The following is a 15,931-nucleotide window of genomic DNA, read 5'->3' as shown; positions in this document are numbered from 1 at the left end:
AGGCTGCCCAGGGATGGGGTGGAGGGGGTCCCCCGCAGTCCTCAGGGGGCTGTGGGGCTGGGAGTGGGCAACAGACTGGAAATCCAGTGGGAGGGACACAGTTGGGATTCTAAGAAAAACATCCTGCCTTCCAAGGCAGGAGAGTTGATCTCCGTCTCTTCACAAGAGTCCCGGTGAGCACCCTGGGACTAGGAAGGGGGGGTGGTCGCCAGGACCCTGCAGCAGCCTCCCGAGGAGGGAGGGGAGGCCAATGAGGAGTTCTGAGACGGCGCAGGGTGAGTTCTGATTTCTGCGCTCTCTCCGGAGAAGAGGGGCCGGCCCGGGCAGCTAACGAACTCCTTCCCAAATTCTCCCGCGGGACTGGGCTGCTCCCAGAGGGGGGTCCGTTCTAACAAGGTGCCCCTGGGCCCTGCCCCTCCCTCCCCAGGAGCCGAAGCCGCCAAAGGTTCCTGGAATATAATGGATCATTTTCCAATTTACCAGGGTCTTAGAGATTACGCCGCTAATCCCATCAAAGACCATCTGCTTACATTGTCCCTCCTGAGCCAAAATAAATAGATCCTTTACTCCCCGCACTTCAACTCCTCTAGGGTATTGTCGCGGGAGAAAGTTCGACAAGGCCCAGCCCATTTCCCCCTCCCTCCCGCTGCGGGACAGACAGAAAAGGAGAAAACAAACTTAGCTCGTCTGCGGGGTGAAAGGTCACTTATGCCGCGGAGCCGCATTCTTCTCGGGAGCCCGCGACGCTGGGAATCCAGGCGAGGGGCGGGCGCGGGGCGGCCAGCCGGGGCCTCCGGGGATCAGCCCCCCGCCGGGAGGGGGACCCCGGACGAGCTGCTCGGTGGCTCTCTCCCCACCCCGAACCTCAGCCCGGTTGCGGCGTCTCTGAGTCTCCCCGACCTGGGACGTCCGGGAGCGGTTCCTGCACTCTGGGCTTCAGCTCTGCCTGCAGAACTGTGGGGACAGGACACGAAAATGCCGCATTCCCTTGGAAAGTCATTTATTCTAGAGGCTTTTCCCTTCCTTCTCTCGTCGGTCATTACTGTGTCACCAAAGGGGGCTTCGCAGACGGGGCAGAGAGGCTGCGGGGGAGCCCGGCTGGCCCTGGGAGGGGTGTGCGCGCGCAGAAGACCCAGCCCGGGGCATCACACAGCCCAGAGTCCCCATCGAGGGCTGTAAACGGGCCGGGACACCCGGTGTGGGACGAAGGGTGGAGCCTCCAGAAAGCCCGCGGCTTCTCAGCAGAGACTTAAAGGCGAGAGGGCTCTTCGGGAGGGGTGGGGAGAGTCCCGCCTGCAAGGAACAGCAGTGTCTTCCCGCGGGTTCCCCTGCCTCGGTGCCTTCCACACACCCAATCCCTCAACCGCCCTTCCTGCTGCTTTGTGATCTGGTCAAGAACCTCAAGGAGTTACTGCTTAAAAAAAAAAAAAAAAGTCTTCTCTCGTGTATGGGGAACCCAGCGGGCCCAGTCAGTAGAGAGCACGACTCCTAATCTTGGGGTCTTGAGTTCAAGCCCCATGTTGGACGTAGAGCTTACTTTGAAAAAGGAGGGGGGGCGCCTGGGGGGCTCAGTGGGTTAAGCCTCTGCCTCCAGTTTAGGTCATGATCTCAGGGTCCTGGGATCAAGCCCCGCATAGGGCTCTCTGCTTGGCCAGGAGCCTGCTTCCCCCTCTCTCTCTCTGCTTGAGTCTCTGCCCACTTGTGACATCTCTCTCTCTACATATCAAATTAATGGATAAAATCTTTAAAAAAAATAAATAAAATTTTAAAGGGTGGGGTTAAAAGAACCCAGAGCAGCTGCTAGCAGCCTATCCTAAACTCTGCAGGGGTCCCCAGCTTTGCCCAAGAGCTGCCTGTTTGGGTCCCCTGCCCCTAGACACACTTGGTCCCCAGAAGGGCACGTCTTGGCTCTTGAAAAGCAGCAGAGTGGCAGAAATGACACCATCGGCGTCAGTCCTAGCCTCCATTCCCTCATCTGTGAGACAGAGGTGATGCCCCCCTCACCGGATCACCGCAGGCATCCGGGGACACCGTACACAGCTCCTGGCAGAGGTTCAGCACAAACGCAGAGCAGGGACTGAGCCCCAGGACCACGGAAACCATTTGGTCACAAAACCCTGCAGGAGTGTATACAGTATTTACACGTGGAGGGACAAAATATGAATTTTTTAGGTATAAGATGTGCTCACTTGACAAGTGTTTGCTGGATACCTATACAGCAAAGCACTAAGGGACCCGCAGGGCAATGAGGACTATGCCCCGATTGGAGAGTGCAGAGAAGGATGCTGGCTGCTGGCCTGTGCAGCTGGACGGGATGTGTGCTGGGAAAGTCAGACAGAAAGTCCGCGGAGAGAGAAAGAGACAACAGTAAAGTGAGGTGATGTGCAATCAGGACAGGCTTCCCGAAGGAGGTGGCATGAGGTGTGGTCCTTGAAGGATGCACAGGCCCCCAGCGTACAGAACACGGGGGAAAGCGAAAGACAGGAGTGAGCACTTGCAACCAGACCGTGGACCAGTAAGACCTGAATGTTTGTGTAAATACAAACTCACTATGAACCAGTGACATCCAGTGAGGTCGTCTATCCCAGTGCAGCTAAAAGCTAATGCCATCCTTGGCTCTAGTAGGGAGAGCCACATCCAGGTCAAGAAAGATGAGGATTGTCACCCTACTTTGGACTGAGCTCATCTTTTTTTTTTTTTTTTTAAGATTTAATTTATTTATTTGACAGAGAGAGAGATCACAAGCAGGCAGACAGGCAAGCATGGCGAGGGGGTTGGCGGGAGTGGGGGGGAAGCAAGCTCCCCGCTGAGCAGAGACTCAATCCCGGGACTCAATCCCAGGACCCTGAGATCATGACCCGGCCAAAGGCAGAGGCTTAACCCAGTGAGCCTCCCAGGCGCCCCTGGACTAAGCTCATCTTAAAGGAGCTTCTGGTAGGCAAGAGTGTGGAGAAGAGGATGGGCCACAGACAGCCCTGGGGCCTCTGCCTGGGTGAGGGGTGGCCCCCATCCTAGGCAAAGTGCGGGAATAATTCCTGCATGGCCTGGAGGCTTACCTGAGCTGGTGTGGGAGACACCCTAAAACCGTTCTTGAAAAAGAGGAACTATTCGCAAAGCTTCGGGAGAAAGGCGGTGGCCCGCAGCTGTTAGTGGTGCCGGTCAGTGATGCCGGTCAGTTAATGGGCCGATGAGGAGAATCAGGGAATCAAGACAAAGAGATAAGGAAGCACAGTAGGTTTGGCTGGAGGAAGAGGGCTCAAATGGCTGGGGAGGACGTTCGGCCAAGAATGGCCACCCAGGGAAGATGTAGAAGGAATTTCTGATTTGGGGACGTGATTGAAGTAGCTGGTTTCTGACATTCTGTCCAAAGCCAAGATCCCAGCACAACGCAGCTCGCAGGTGTCAGCTGAGAGAGAAAACCACAAGCTTCCATGAAAGCTCCAGGAAGGCAGGACTGTGTCCATGGGCACCATTTCTCTATTGAGTGCCTGGAAGAGTGACAGGCCTGTAACAGGTGTTTGGTGAATATTTGTGGAATGAATGAATGAATGAGCGGACGGATGAATTAGACAAAGCAGGTGAAAGTCCTTATGAACTGTAACATGCTACGGATCGTCAGAAACAGAACCATCATCGTCGACATGGAGTTGTGTTCCAAGTGCTTTCTATGCGGACACACATACGCATTATGTGTGACGGCTGCGCGGTCAAAGGCGAAGCATGGCAAGAAGTGAGGTCTGGAGGCACCAGGGAGGACTAGGGAGGACCGCAGCGTCCCAGCCCACTGCCCACCAACAGAGAAGACAGGATGAGGCGGTGGTCTTGGCCCCACCATGCTCAAGGAAATGCGGAGGGCATTGCTGGGCTGCACGGCCATGGGGACTCCACTAATTAAGATGTTGAGGGCGCCTGCGGGGGGCTCAGTTGGTTAAGCAACTGCCTTCAGCTCAGGCTGTGGTCCTGGAGTCTCGGGGGCTTCCAGCTCCATGGGGAGTCTGCCTCTCCCGCTGACCTTCTCCCCTCTCATGCTCGCTCTCAAATAAATAAGTAAAATCTAAAAAAGAAAAGAAAAGAAAAGAAAAAAGAAAAAAAGAGGGGCGCCTGGGTGGCTCAGTGGGTTAAAGCCTCTGCTTTTGGCTCAGGTCATGATCTCAGGGTCCTGGGATGGAGCCTGCATTGCCTCTCTGCTCAGCACGGAGCCTGCTTCCCTTCCTCTCTCTCTGCCTACTTGTAATCTGTCTTTCAAATAAATAAATAAAATCTTAAAAAAAAAAAAAAAGAAAAGAAAGAAAGAAAAGAAAAAAGAGGTTGAGTTGAGCAGAAGGAGTGGAAATGGTCCGGAAAGAGGATTCCATCTTGGAGTGGGGCCAAGGAGAAGGCGCCTGCTTCCACGGGGACTGTGTCTGCCCCTAGAGCACCGGAATGGGTGGTGGCCTGGTCAGCCCCTGGCTTCGTGTCTCAGGAGCCTTTCCAGGTGGCCTGGCCGAGATGAGATGCGGTTTTCTCAAGGGGCCCTGGCTTTGGGCGGAGGAAGAACCGGTAGTTGACGGAGGGATACAATGACGAGTTCCCGTTAGCTACATGCCTGATTTCTGCTTTGGTGGGAAAGGTGATGGGGTCTGGTGTCTGAGGGTCCGGGGGGCAGGGCTGGGTGAGGGAATGACGTCCTCAGGCCACCGCTATTAAAACAAAACAACAAAACAAGGTTCCGCACGCAGCTCTTCTCCGGCTCAGTCTGGGCTGGGGCGCCCTACGCAGACGCCCCCTTCCCCGCACCCAGGTTTTCAGTCTCGTTCCAACACCCCCTTCTTGTTCCCTTTTGGAGGCTGGAGATCGGATCCGAGGAGCTCTGCGCAAGCAAGCCCAGAGAGGACGCCCGGGCCCCCGGGTCCCCGGGTCCCTCGCCCGCGGCCCGCTGGGGGCCTGCACGACGGGAGCGCGTGGGGCGCGCGGACCCGGGGCCCGGGCGTGCGGGCGGCCCGGCCGAGGCGCGCCTCGCGGTTCGTGGCCTCGTGCTGCCCCCTGGTGTCCGCAGACCCAACACGCCTCCGGGGGGCCGCGCAGGGGCACGTCGGCGGGAGCGCGCGGGGCCGGCCGCGGGGGTCGCCGCCTCCCCCGCCCGCTCGCGCCTGGCCCCGGAGCGCAGCCCGCGTCCGCTGCAGTCCCCGGGGCTGCGGCTCGGCGGGCGCGCGCGGCGGGGCGGGCCTCCCGGTGCTGACCGGGACCGTCCCCCGCCCCAGGCCCAGGGTCGGCGGGGCCGCGGGAGCGTAGGCCCGAGCGGGAGGCCAGACGCGGGTTCGACCCTGCGGCGCTCTGCGGGCGGGTTCGCGGCGGCCCCGAGGCGCCGGGAGCAGAGCCTCTCCCGGGGGGGCCGTCGGCGGCTCGCGGATCAGGGGCGACGCCGGCGCGCGGGTCCCGGGGCTCCGGGCTCCCGTCCAGGTCCGGTCCTCTGCGGAGGGCCGCCGGCCAGACGCCCCGGGAGTCGTACGGCCAGAGAGCCCCACGCGTGCCCGGAGGAGGGACGGGGACGGGCGGCGGCGCGTGCGGTCCCCAGCGGGTGCCCCGGGGCGTCTGCGGCGCGCGTGCTCCCCCTGGCGGTCGCGGCGGGTACTGCCCCCTCCGGCGCGAGCGAGCCGCGGGAGGGCCGGGCAGGGCAGGGCGGGAGGCGCGGGTGCTGTCGCTTCGTGCGCGTGGACGCGGACCGCCGGGAAAGCTGGCACCTTCGTACTGAAGTGGACGCAGATGCAGCCCATTCTGAACGTACCTGATGTGTTCCTGCCGTTAGGGCGCCCTCTGACATCTCCTGCGCTCCCCATCTTGGCCCTGTCCTGGGGATGTTCTGTCCTGCTCGCCCGGGGTCGGTGCTCACCGAGGCTCCGGGACCTCAAGCAACGTGTGCCCTGCCGTCCTCGCAAGTCGTGCAGCCGGGCTCGAGCCGGGCACAGCTGCCTCCAGGCCCCAGCCCCAGCTTCCCTCCACCCGACGAACTGTGGGAAGCCTCTCGAGCCCTAGTTATGTCGGCATCCAACGGGGAAGGGCGATCTCTCTTCTCAGGGACGTCTCTCATCTCTTCCATCTTCCCGAGTGCTCCCTCCCCGAAGGCAGTTTCCTGGGGAAAGAGCCCACCGGACAGAGCCTGGAAGCTGGACGCTGAAGCCAAACTAACATTTGTACATGACACACGCACGCCTCCTCAGGACACCAGCCGGTCGTGGGGTTAGTGCGGAAGGTACAAAGAGGCCTAAGAGACCGTCCGTAGCCTCCGAGAATGTACGAGACTAGTCACGCGGACAGACATTTACAGAAATCCCTGAGACAGAGGAAAATATGATAAAAGCAAAAAATACTAAGGGTGGGGGTTGGAAGAGGTAGAGCTAAATGTGTCGGTGGAGAGTTTGAAGGTTAATGGAGAAGCGGCATCTGGACGGGGCGGAGGAAGGGGCCCAGAGAGGGAAGCCAGAGCGAGCAGGCGGGCGGGGGGCGGGCAGGTGCCTCCAGGGCTCGCTCGGCTGGGTGGAGGTTGAGCCCACGGGGGGCACTGGGAGGACGAGGGGCTGGCGTCAGAGGGGAGCCCTGAAGGCCGGGCTGACAGGGTCAACCGTGTCCAGCACCGAGAGAAGAGAGGACGCGGCGAAATGCCACACAGGCCCAAGCACTCCTAGGCACGTGGAAGGCTACCACGCTCTGCCAGTCTCCCCGTGACAGGGACGGGGACCGTGAGCGCCTCCCGTGACTCCTGAGGGAGGAGCAGAGGCGCTTACGTGTGGAAGCACCTGGCACACTGCAGGAACGCGCTGCCCGGCAGCTCTCGGACTGCGGCATTGAGCCTGAGCACAGAGGCGAGGGTTATGGCCCGCAGGACCACGGCCGCTCTCCGGAGCCGAGAGAGCAGGGAGAGGGCAGAGCCACGCCGCTGGGACCCGGTGGCAGCGAGGGCCCGTCCACGCCTCGAGCTACTGACTGAAGGGTGGGGCACAGCCCTGGCCTTCTCCCCGCGGTGAGGCTGCGTGGGGGCCCCGGAAGACTGTGGCTTCGGGAGAGAAGATGGGGTGGAACTCGGGCCAGTGAGGACGACTTCCCGATTCCCCTTGGCAGAAGCTGGATGGCGCAGGAAGGAGAAAAGAAGGCAGCAGCATGAGAGCCCAAGTGGGTGACAGGACTCTCCTTTCCCGGTGTCGGAGAGCCTGGAGTGTGTTTGCTTGTTGGGCAAGGGAAGGCAGGGACACCGTTCCCAGAGCCGGCGCTGCTTCTATAGGGGAAGACAGCCCAGGCGCACCCCTGCAAGGTCAGCGCCAACAAGCAGCGACGAAAAACGTCCTTCCCGAGGTGGGGACTTAGGAAAAAGAGGTCGATCAGGGAAGATCTGGAGAATCACCAGAAAGAAAGCTCTGTGCCCAAGAGCAGCACACGTGGGGCCAGGAGCTGAGCAAACTGCGGAAGACTGAGAACCGTCCCCTAGGAGCCGGCCGTCCCCTGTCCCCCCACCCTCCCAGTGAGCTGTGTCCCCGGGGCAGTCGTGGCACCGACCAGACTGGACAGAAAGATGGGGGTTGGGAGCTAGAGGCTCAGGTACCATTTACCACATTAGAAAACATAAAAATAATAGTATCCAACGCTAACAAAGGTATAGGCAACCAGTGGGCCATACACTTCTGGGACAATTTTCTAGAAGGCCAGTTTGGCAATATGTATTAAAAGCTTTTCAGATGTCACACTCCTTGGCCTTCTTTTCAGTTCTTAGTGTTAAATATAAGGAAATAGAAGATATGTACTGATACATTCAGTGCTATGTATAATAAAGGAAACAATTTTTTAAAAAATATTTTATTTATTTCACAGAGAGAGAGATCACAAGTAGGCAGAGAGGCAGGCAGAGAGGGGGAGTTGCACGCTCAACCCACTGAGCCACTCAGGTACCCCATGGAAACAATTTTTTAAAAATAATTATTTGCTTTAAGATTTTTTAAAAAGATTTTGTTTATTTGAGAGAGACAGAGTACAAGCAGGGGGAGTGGGAGAAGCAGGCTCCCCTCTGAGCAGGGAGCCCGAAGTGGGGCTCGATCCCAGGACCCTGAGATCATAACCTGAGCCGAAGGCAGCTGCTTAACCCACTGAGCCACCCAGGTGCCCTGAAGAAAGAGAACAATTTTCAAGACTGTAGACTTTACTACCTGAGGAGATAATGCCAGGCAGCCACTAAAAATGTAAAAAAAAAATTTATTGACATGATACAGTGGTAGGACAGTAGTAAGTCAAAAGAAACAGAGTACACAAAATACAAGTGTGTTCTTACTCACACGTACACGTGTGGGGAAGGGGAGGGAGAGCCGTGAAAACATGTATGTGGCTTGGACAACTGCGAAAGCACCGTGACCGTTACCAGGAGGAAGAATTAAGGAGGAAGGACCGGTTTCCTTCATAAAGACACCGAGCCACTGGTGAAGCTGGACACACAGATGCGAGGCTCCGGAGAGACGCTTCCGTCCCAGACCTAGAATCAGTCACTAGCATCGAGGTGGCTTAAACCCCGGGCACAGACACATCCCTGACAGGGGTCAAGGAGGAAGGGCAGCGGAAGACAGAGTCCCCGGCAAACCAGAGTGAGCCGAAGGAGCACAGCCAGCGGAGGGTGAGGGCTGGGAGATGGCCCACAGCCCCAGTCCTGTCGCACAGTCCCCGTCCTGCCCCGCGGCCCCTTCCCCCCCGCAACCCCAGGGCCCCAGGCCTGCAGATGAGCGCTTGTCTGGGCTCCTCACTGAACCGCCCAGCCCCGCGGGAGCTGCCGGTGTGGCCGCCTGCCTACAAACACGCGGGCCTTTCTTATCTCAAGGACTCTAAGTGGCACTCGTCCCCAGGACCCCGTGCTCCATACCTCTTCCCTCCGCTGCCAAAGTGCCCCAGCGCGTGATCTGCACAGAACGTGTCTGTTGTCTGTGTGTGACAACAGCACAACCCTCCTCCTCCTCCGGAACTACAGCGACGTGCTCCCAGCGCTCCCTGCTCAAACTGCCTCCAAAGCTGCCGGCACGCTCCTTCCCTTACAGTCCCGGGGCCTTCGCTTGGCCCACACAGACTTTGATCTCTCTGTAAATCTGATGATTACAGGCTGACGGCCCGCCTTTCTTGAAAACATGTTCCCATTCGGTTCAATAAACACCAATGGAACACTTCTTGGTTCTGTAATAAAATTTGAAAAAGAACAAGACTCAGTCTCCGAGTGTGAGGAGTTGAGCCCAGTTGGAGCCCTTCCATGAAGTTAGCCACAGGGACCTTTGCCCGGGTCAGAAGGGGTTCGGTGGGACATTGGAAGCGGACTTCAAATGGCACTGAGTGGAGGAGCAGAGCAAGCAGAATGCCACGGATTCAGAAATCTGCTGGAGAAGGGAAAAGAAAGAACTTTCCAGAAAGTCCTTGGAAGGGAGCATCGGAGAATGGAGCAGCGTTTTGGTTTTTTACTGGTTTTAAAATAATCTAAATTGGTATTCAACACTTACAAATCATGAGGTTTCAAATAAAAATCTGGATTTCCAGCTTCACCTCAGAAACCGGAAGACACAGTGGGCTGCTCCGGCCGGGCCGCGCTCTGTGGTTGTCACTGCCTGTCACACCTACAGCAGCGCCACCCAGCGGGGTGAGCGAGCCTGCCGGGCTCTCCTGGCCATCGGAACCGGACACCCAAGCTGTTCTCCCCTGCTTCTCACACTCCTCCTCCGTCACTCAGCACGGCTCCTCCTTCCCAGACGGGATAACCGGCTGTTGCTTGTCCTCAGCGTGTCCTCCTGCGGGTTCCCTGAGAACCCGTCCAACCACTGCTTCTGTGACCCCGCCTGCAAGCCGGCATGATGAAATCCCTCCACGGTGCAGACCAGACGGCTCCATCTTCTCAGTCCACAGAACACCATCGGATCACAGAACTCTAGAGCCTGAAAGACCTCTCCTGGGCCCCGACTCGGGCACCGCGGGGCGCGGGGGCCTGGGTCATCCGCACTTTCCGCGCGTGTGCGCCAGCTCAACCACGGGAGTCCCAGCACCGGGAACGCACCGTGGGGCAGCGGAGGAAGCCACGTCCCAGTGATGGAAATCCTGTGTCTTCACCTGTATGAGCCGATTTAACTAGATCTTCAGAAGGCATGGAGGCGCATGCTTCTGTGAGTTCTGGTTGCGGGCACGTCCTTTAACGTACGAGGAGAAACACTCAGACAGCTGAAGTGACTTGTCCAAGGCGACAGGCCTAGAAACGGGGTCTCCTAACTCACACTCCAGTGCTCTTTCCCTCCGGCTCCCACTTGTTCAGGGCACTGTCCACAGGCGCTTCTGCATTGCTGTCCATCAACCCACTGTTCTTCGGCTGGGAGGGCCCAGTGGCCGGTGGCCACGTGCGACAACACACCTCACAGCTGTTCCCGCACCAGCTTTCCCGCAGCGGGTCTGCCACGCAGGCCTTTCTCTGGTGACTGCTCCCGCCGCGCGGTGCAGGACCCGAGTTTCTTAGTGCCGTCTCGTCTTCCATCGCCGACAAACTTGGCGTCCTTGGAGGGGGCTTGGAGGCGGGCCTTGCCCAGAGAGTAGAGTTGCTTCTCCAGTAGTCCTGACCCTGGCAATGGCCAGCCTGCCACGATGCAGTCCCGCCCGCCTTCAGGGCCGCGCTCTTCACAACGGGACGCCCATGCGGCGACAAAGTCCAGTCCTTCACCGTCTGGGCAGGTGCTTTCTGACCACGCTCGTCCCAGGCACCGCGCTTGCCTCGCTGGCGATTCAACCCTGCGGGGCCCCGCGCCCGCCTTCCGCACACTCCGCTTTCCTCTCCTGCCTGTGTCCTGCCGGCCTCCGGTGACTTTGGGGTCCCTTTCTTGCATGTGAGTACCTTGAAGGGCTATTGTGACAACGCGCATGGCAGTTGTCTGGAAACCCAGCGCTGCGAACGCTTTCTCCCTTTCCTCCAACTACGACTTCTTTTGGAGGAGCCATGATGCTACTCTCATAGTTTTAAAAGAGTTTATTTAGTTATTTGACAGAGACATAGTGACAGAGGGAACAGGAACAGGGGGAGTGGCAGAGGGAGAAGCCAAGCAGGGAGCCCACGCCGGGCTCGATCCCAGGACCCTGAGCTGTAGGATCCCAGGACCCTGAGCTGTAGGATCCCAGGACCCTGAGCTGTAGGATCCCAGGACCCTGAGCTGTAGGATCCCAGGACCCTGAGCTGTAGGATCCCAGGACCCTGAGCTGTAGCATCCCAGGACCCTGAGCTGTAGCATCCCAGGACCCTGAGCTGTAGGATCCCAGGACCCTGAGCTGTAGGATCCCAGGACCCTGAGCTGTAGGATCCCAGGACCCTGAGCTGTAGCATCCCAGGACCCTGAGCTGTAGCATCCCAGGACCCTGAGCTGTAGCATCCCAGGACCCTGAGCTGTAGGACCCCAGGACCCTGAGCTGTAGCATCCCAGGACCCTGAGCTGTAGGACCCCAGGACCCTGAGCTGTAGGACCCCAGGACCCTGAGCTGTAGGACCCCAGGACCCTGAGCTGTAGCATCCCAGGACCCTGAGCTGTAGCATCCCAGGACCCTGAGCTGTAGGACCGCCCCCCCCCCACCGCCTTTCTTAGGTTTTCTTTCTTTCTTTGAGAGAGAGGGAGACTCCCCAACGGCGTCGGCGCTGCCCACCAGCCAGGTCGCGGCTGCACCTCAGCGCCCTGACATCGTGACCTAGGCCGGTACCACGAGTCCCAGGCCGGACCGACCGGGCCACCCAGGCTCCCGCCAACTCACTTACGTCCCATTCACACGGTCAGGAGCGCGCGGCCGGCCGCCCCGCCCCTCTCCCGCCGAGGGACCCGGCCAACTCCGTGTACCCTTCCTCCGTCGCCGGCCTCCCGCCCCGCACAGCCGGCGCCCCGCTGCTCGCTTTCTACAGCGGTTCCTCCGCGGGTTCGCCCCGGGCGCCCTGCCGTCCCGAGACGGGCCCCGCCGACCGGCGGACTGGCCCGTGGCCGCACCGTCTGCGCGCGGAGCCGGCCGGGCTCCTCCCCGCGGCGTCCGCTCCGGGCACCGCCGCCCAGTCGCACCGCGCACCGGGGCTCCGCGGCGGGGCGCGCGGACCCAGCCCCCAGGGCGCCTCCTCCGTACCCGCGGCGTAGCGAGGGCGCGGCGCCGGGATGACGCATGCGCACCCGCCGCTCCAAGCCCCCGCGAGACCCAAACCGCCGCGGCGCGCCCGCTTCGCCTCCCCGCCTCCACCCAGCTAGGGCTCAAGCATTTGTGTACGCGTGCGTCTTGTTCGGGCTCCTATTGGCTGGCGGCCCCGTCCGTCATCGAAGTGGCCAACCGAGAAAGCTCCAAGGTTCAGTTCCCGCCCCACGGTGGGGCGCTGGGCGGAGCTTTGGGTCTTTGTCCGCGCCCGCGCTAGCGGGGACGAGCCCGAGGATGCGCGCGCCCGCCCGCCGCTCGGCCGCCGACGGTTGCTGTCGTGGTGGCCGCGTGGTGGGCGCGTGGTGGCCGCGAGGCGGCCCGAGGTAAAGGCCACCGCGGGGCAGCCCGTCGGCCGTGTGTTGAGCGCCTGCCGTGCGCCGCCCCGCAACCCGCTCCGCCTTCGGGAGGCGCCCGCCCGGGTCTGCGGGGCACGTGTGGGCGACGGCGGGGGACCGGCCAGAGGCGCCGTGGGCCGGCGTGTCCGCTTCCGCGCCGCTCGCTGTCCCGACGCGTTTGCGCGGCCACGAGGCGGGGAGAGTCGCCCGGCCCTGGGCTCCAGGCAGGAGCCGGAGGAACGCGAGCTCCGGCCGCTGGCCTGGCCGCCGGGGCTGCGACAGTCCCCACCCCCGCCTCCGGCCTCCCGAGAGCCGCGTCCGTGCGGTAGGAGCCCGGGCTGCCCGCTCGGAGGGCCGGCGGCCAGCCCAGGACGCGGTCGGCTCGGGCTGCAGAGCGGAGAAGCAGCGCGAGGTCACCACAGTCCGGGCTTGGAGCCCTGCGGGTGCCCAAAACCCCTTGTCATTTACCGCGACCGAACCCTACTGTGTGCCCGGCCCCGAGCCACATGCGGACCTGGGTCAGAGGGCGCACTTGTACGTTTTATTTATATTTTTTAAGATTTTATTTATTTGACAGAGATCACAAGCAGGCAGAGAGCCAGGCAGAGAGTGGGGGGAGCAGGGTCCCCGCTGAGCAGAGAGCCCGATGCGGGGCTCGATCCCAGGACCCTGAGATCATGACCTGAGCCGAAGGCAGACGCTTAACCCACTGAGCTGCCCAGGCGCCCAAGTTTTTTTTTTTTTTTTTTTTTTAATTCATTTATTTGGGGTGTGGGTAGAGAGCACAAGCAGGGGGAGTGGCAGGCAGAGGGAGGGGGGAAGCAGTCTCCCCATTGAGCATGGAGGCTGATGCGGGACTGGATGCCAGGACCCTGGGATCATGATCTGAGCTGAAGGCAAAGCCTTCACCCACTGAGTGCCCCAGGCACCACACCACCCAGTGCCTTTTTAAAACGCTTGCAGTCCAGTCGTGGAGGGAAAATAGAAAGTAGTACCTCCACTTTGGACAGGACAAGGAGGGTACTCTAGAGGTCATTCTCTCGACACCAGGGGAAAAGGCAGGGAAGTCAGGAAAAGCTTCATGGAGGGAGAGTTGTAGGAGTGGGACTCTTGAATGGCAGGGCGGGTTTCAAAGGTAGCAAGGAGTGTAGAGCACTGGGGCCCCCGGACCTCCTCTTCCCCAAGTCAGTCATCCAGTCTTGTGGCTTTGACGAGCCGCCGTCGAAATAAGGACGAACACTTAGCAAGCACTGGCTACGGATCAGAACGGTTTCTGTTCCTCTGGAGTATCCTTCAGGTTCCAGAGAAGTGGCATTTTCCCTTATCAAAAGAAACCCAGGGCGCCTGGGTGGCTCAGTGGGTTAAGCCGCTGCCTTGGGCTCAGGTCATGATCTCAGGGTCCTGGGATCGAGTCCCGCATTGGGCTCTCTGCTCAGCAGGGAGCCTGCTTCCTCCTCTCTCTCTCTGCCTGCCTCTCTGCCTACTTGTGATGTTTCTCTGTCAAATAAATAAATAATCTTAAAAAAAAAAAAAAAACAGCGCAGGGTGTCCCTAGGAAGGACCAGTTGGGCCTTTGGAACCAGATCTTCTGTAGGTTCCCACTCCCCTGACCACCGTGACAAGCCCCACAGCCATTCCTGGGGAGCAGAGTACCATGTCCCCTTCCCTGCCCCTGGATGCCCCCAAAGAAGGCACCACGAGTGTGCCCTTGTGGGGGGCCCTGGCTGACTCAGTTGGAAGCTGAGGGTGGGAAGCGGGAGTCCCATGTTGGGTAAAAAGAACTTAAAAAACGAAACACGAGCACGAGGCCAGTGAGTTGAGCGAGGCTGTGGCAAAGGGAAGTCCACCTGTCGTTCTGTCTGCACAGCTCCACTGCCCATGTGCAGCTCGGGGCATAGACGTGGCTCTCTCCCTGCCCGGCCCCCAGCCTTCGTCATGGTCCTCGGAGTTCCCATGTCCTGAGGTTGACTGCACAGGTGACCAGCACCATGAATGACTTCCCTCTTCAGAAAAACCTCCTCACGCCCCTGGCGATGTGCACCGCAGGGCCCAAACATCTCCCAGCGCCGTGATCGGCTTCCGGGTGTGCCTCCGACTCGACCTGAAACAAAACCACTTCTCCGGACAGATGCGGGGCTGCAGCCTCACCGCACACTCAGGATTCCAAGCGTGAGTTTGGGACCCACAGAGCCTCCTCCCTTTCCTTCTCCTCCGCCTTCACCAGGCCTTTCCCCAGTCCCGTGATTCTACCTCTACTGAGGGGTGCCCGGCTGGCCTCCGTCGCTGCAGTGGGCAGCTCTGGATCTCAGAGTCGTGGGTTGTGGGTTCGAGCCCCAGGCTGGTTGCAGCGATTACTTAAAAACAAAATCTTCAGAACTTAATAATACTTGCTAAATTCACTTGTAAAAGATCCTGACTGGGCCCAGATTCTGCATTCCTCCCACTGGTCCTCCACATCGCTGCGGGAGGGAGGTCGCTCTGGCAAGAGCTGAGTGCACATCTCCCCAAGTCCCTCTCACACGTACAATCCTTGGACGACCAAACCTCTCCAGAATAAAGCCCAGACCGGGGCAGTAAGGCTCTGCACGGCGAGGCTTCTGCCTGCCTCTTCGGCTTTCCCCGCCGTTCCCTTGACCCCGCACCACAGTGTTGGAGCTCCGGAGCACACCGCGCTCCCTCCCACCGCCCTGAAGCCCTCACGTGTTCGAACCCAGCTCCGCACGGAAGCCTCCCCTGGTGTCCCCTCGCCGGGGTCTGGGTGGGCCTCAGGGCTGATCCCTGGGCCCACTCCTGTCCTTCGCCGCGACCTTTGCTGCAGGCCGCCCACTCGCGTGTCTAAGCTGGGAGCTGCCCGGGCCTCTGTCTGTCTCCAGCGCCTAGCCAAGGGGCTCCCATGGAGTGGTTGCCTTTCAGACGGAAAGAGAGCAGGAGCCTGGATACGGAGAATCTGCCAGGACGCGGGACAGGCTGCGGGGCTGGTCTAGGGTCCAAGGGATGCGCGGACACGCCGGCGACGCCTGACCCCAAGGTGGTGTTGCTTCTCTGGAGGCCCTGGAGTCCAGCCGGGGAGTTTGGACGCTGCGATGGGAGGCCAGCATTGCCGCGCCCGGGTGGGGAGGGCAGCCCGAGGATGGGGAGGCTCACGGTGGGGAGACCGACTGCGCACGCCGGCCACAGGACCGCCAAGTGGGAGGACCAGCGGGCAGCCTGGTGCGGGACTAGGTCGTGTGCAGAGATGGCGGCGCCCCCAAGGGCGGCACTGCCGTAGCCGGGGCTTCAAGGTTGTCCCGTGCGAGCGAGCACTGCATCGGTCAGGGGAGGAGAGGCTGTGTAGCAGACATGAAGCTGAGTCTCTGTGGCTCGTTTGCTGCGACCAAGTCCACAGCGCAGCTCCTGGAAGCAGCACAGTG

The 15,931-nt window shown here is 60.3% G+C and overlaps 1 protein-coding gene and 1 long non-coding RNA gene across 2 annotated transcripts in view; both read right to left on the bottom strand.

The window, feature by feature from the left end:
* Positions 1-15,931, bottom strand: part of LOC309849984 (uncharacterized protein) — a gene marked incomplete at its 5' end in the record, with an annotated part of 100,021 nt that overhangs the window by 31,573 nt on the left and 52,517 nt on the right. The gene's annotated exons all lie outside the window — the stretch shown is intronic.
* On the bottom strand, positions 8,201-12,112 carry LOC309850303. The gene is made up of 2 exons (XR_014304178.1): positions 11,771-12,112; positions 8,201-9,177 (listed from the first exon to the last, which is right to left on the bottom strand). It is a non-coding gene; the product is annotated as an uncharacterized lncRNA (long non-coding RNA).

The sequence above is a fragment of the Mustela nivalis genome (genome assembly GCF_964662115.1).
Source record: "Mustela nivalis genome assembly, chromosome: 16".
In the NCBI taxonomy this organism is placed as follows: Eukaryota; Metazoa; Chordata; class Mammalia; order Carnivora; family Mustelidae; genus Mustela; species Mustela nivalis.
Note: the sequence above shows the minus strand (reverse complement) of the source record. Positions and strands in the feature narration are given on the sequence as shown.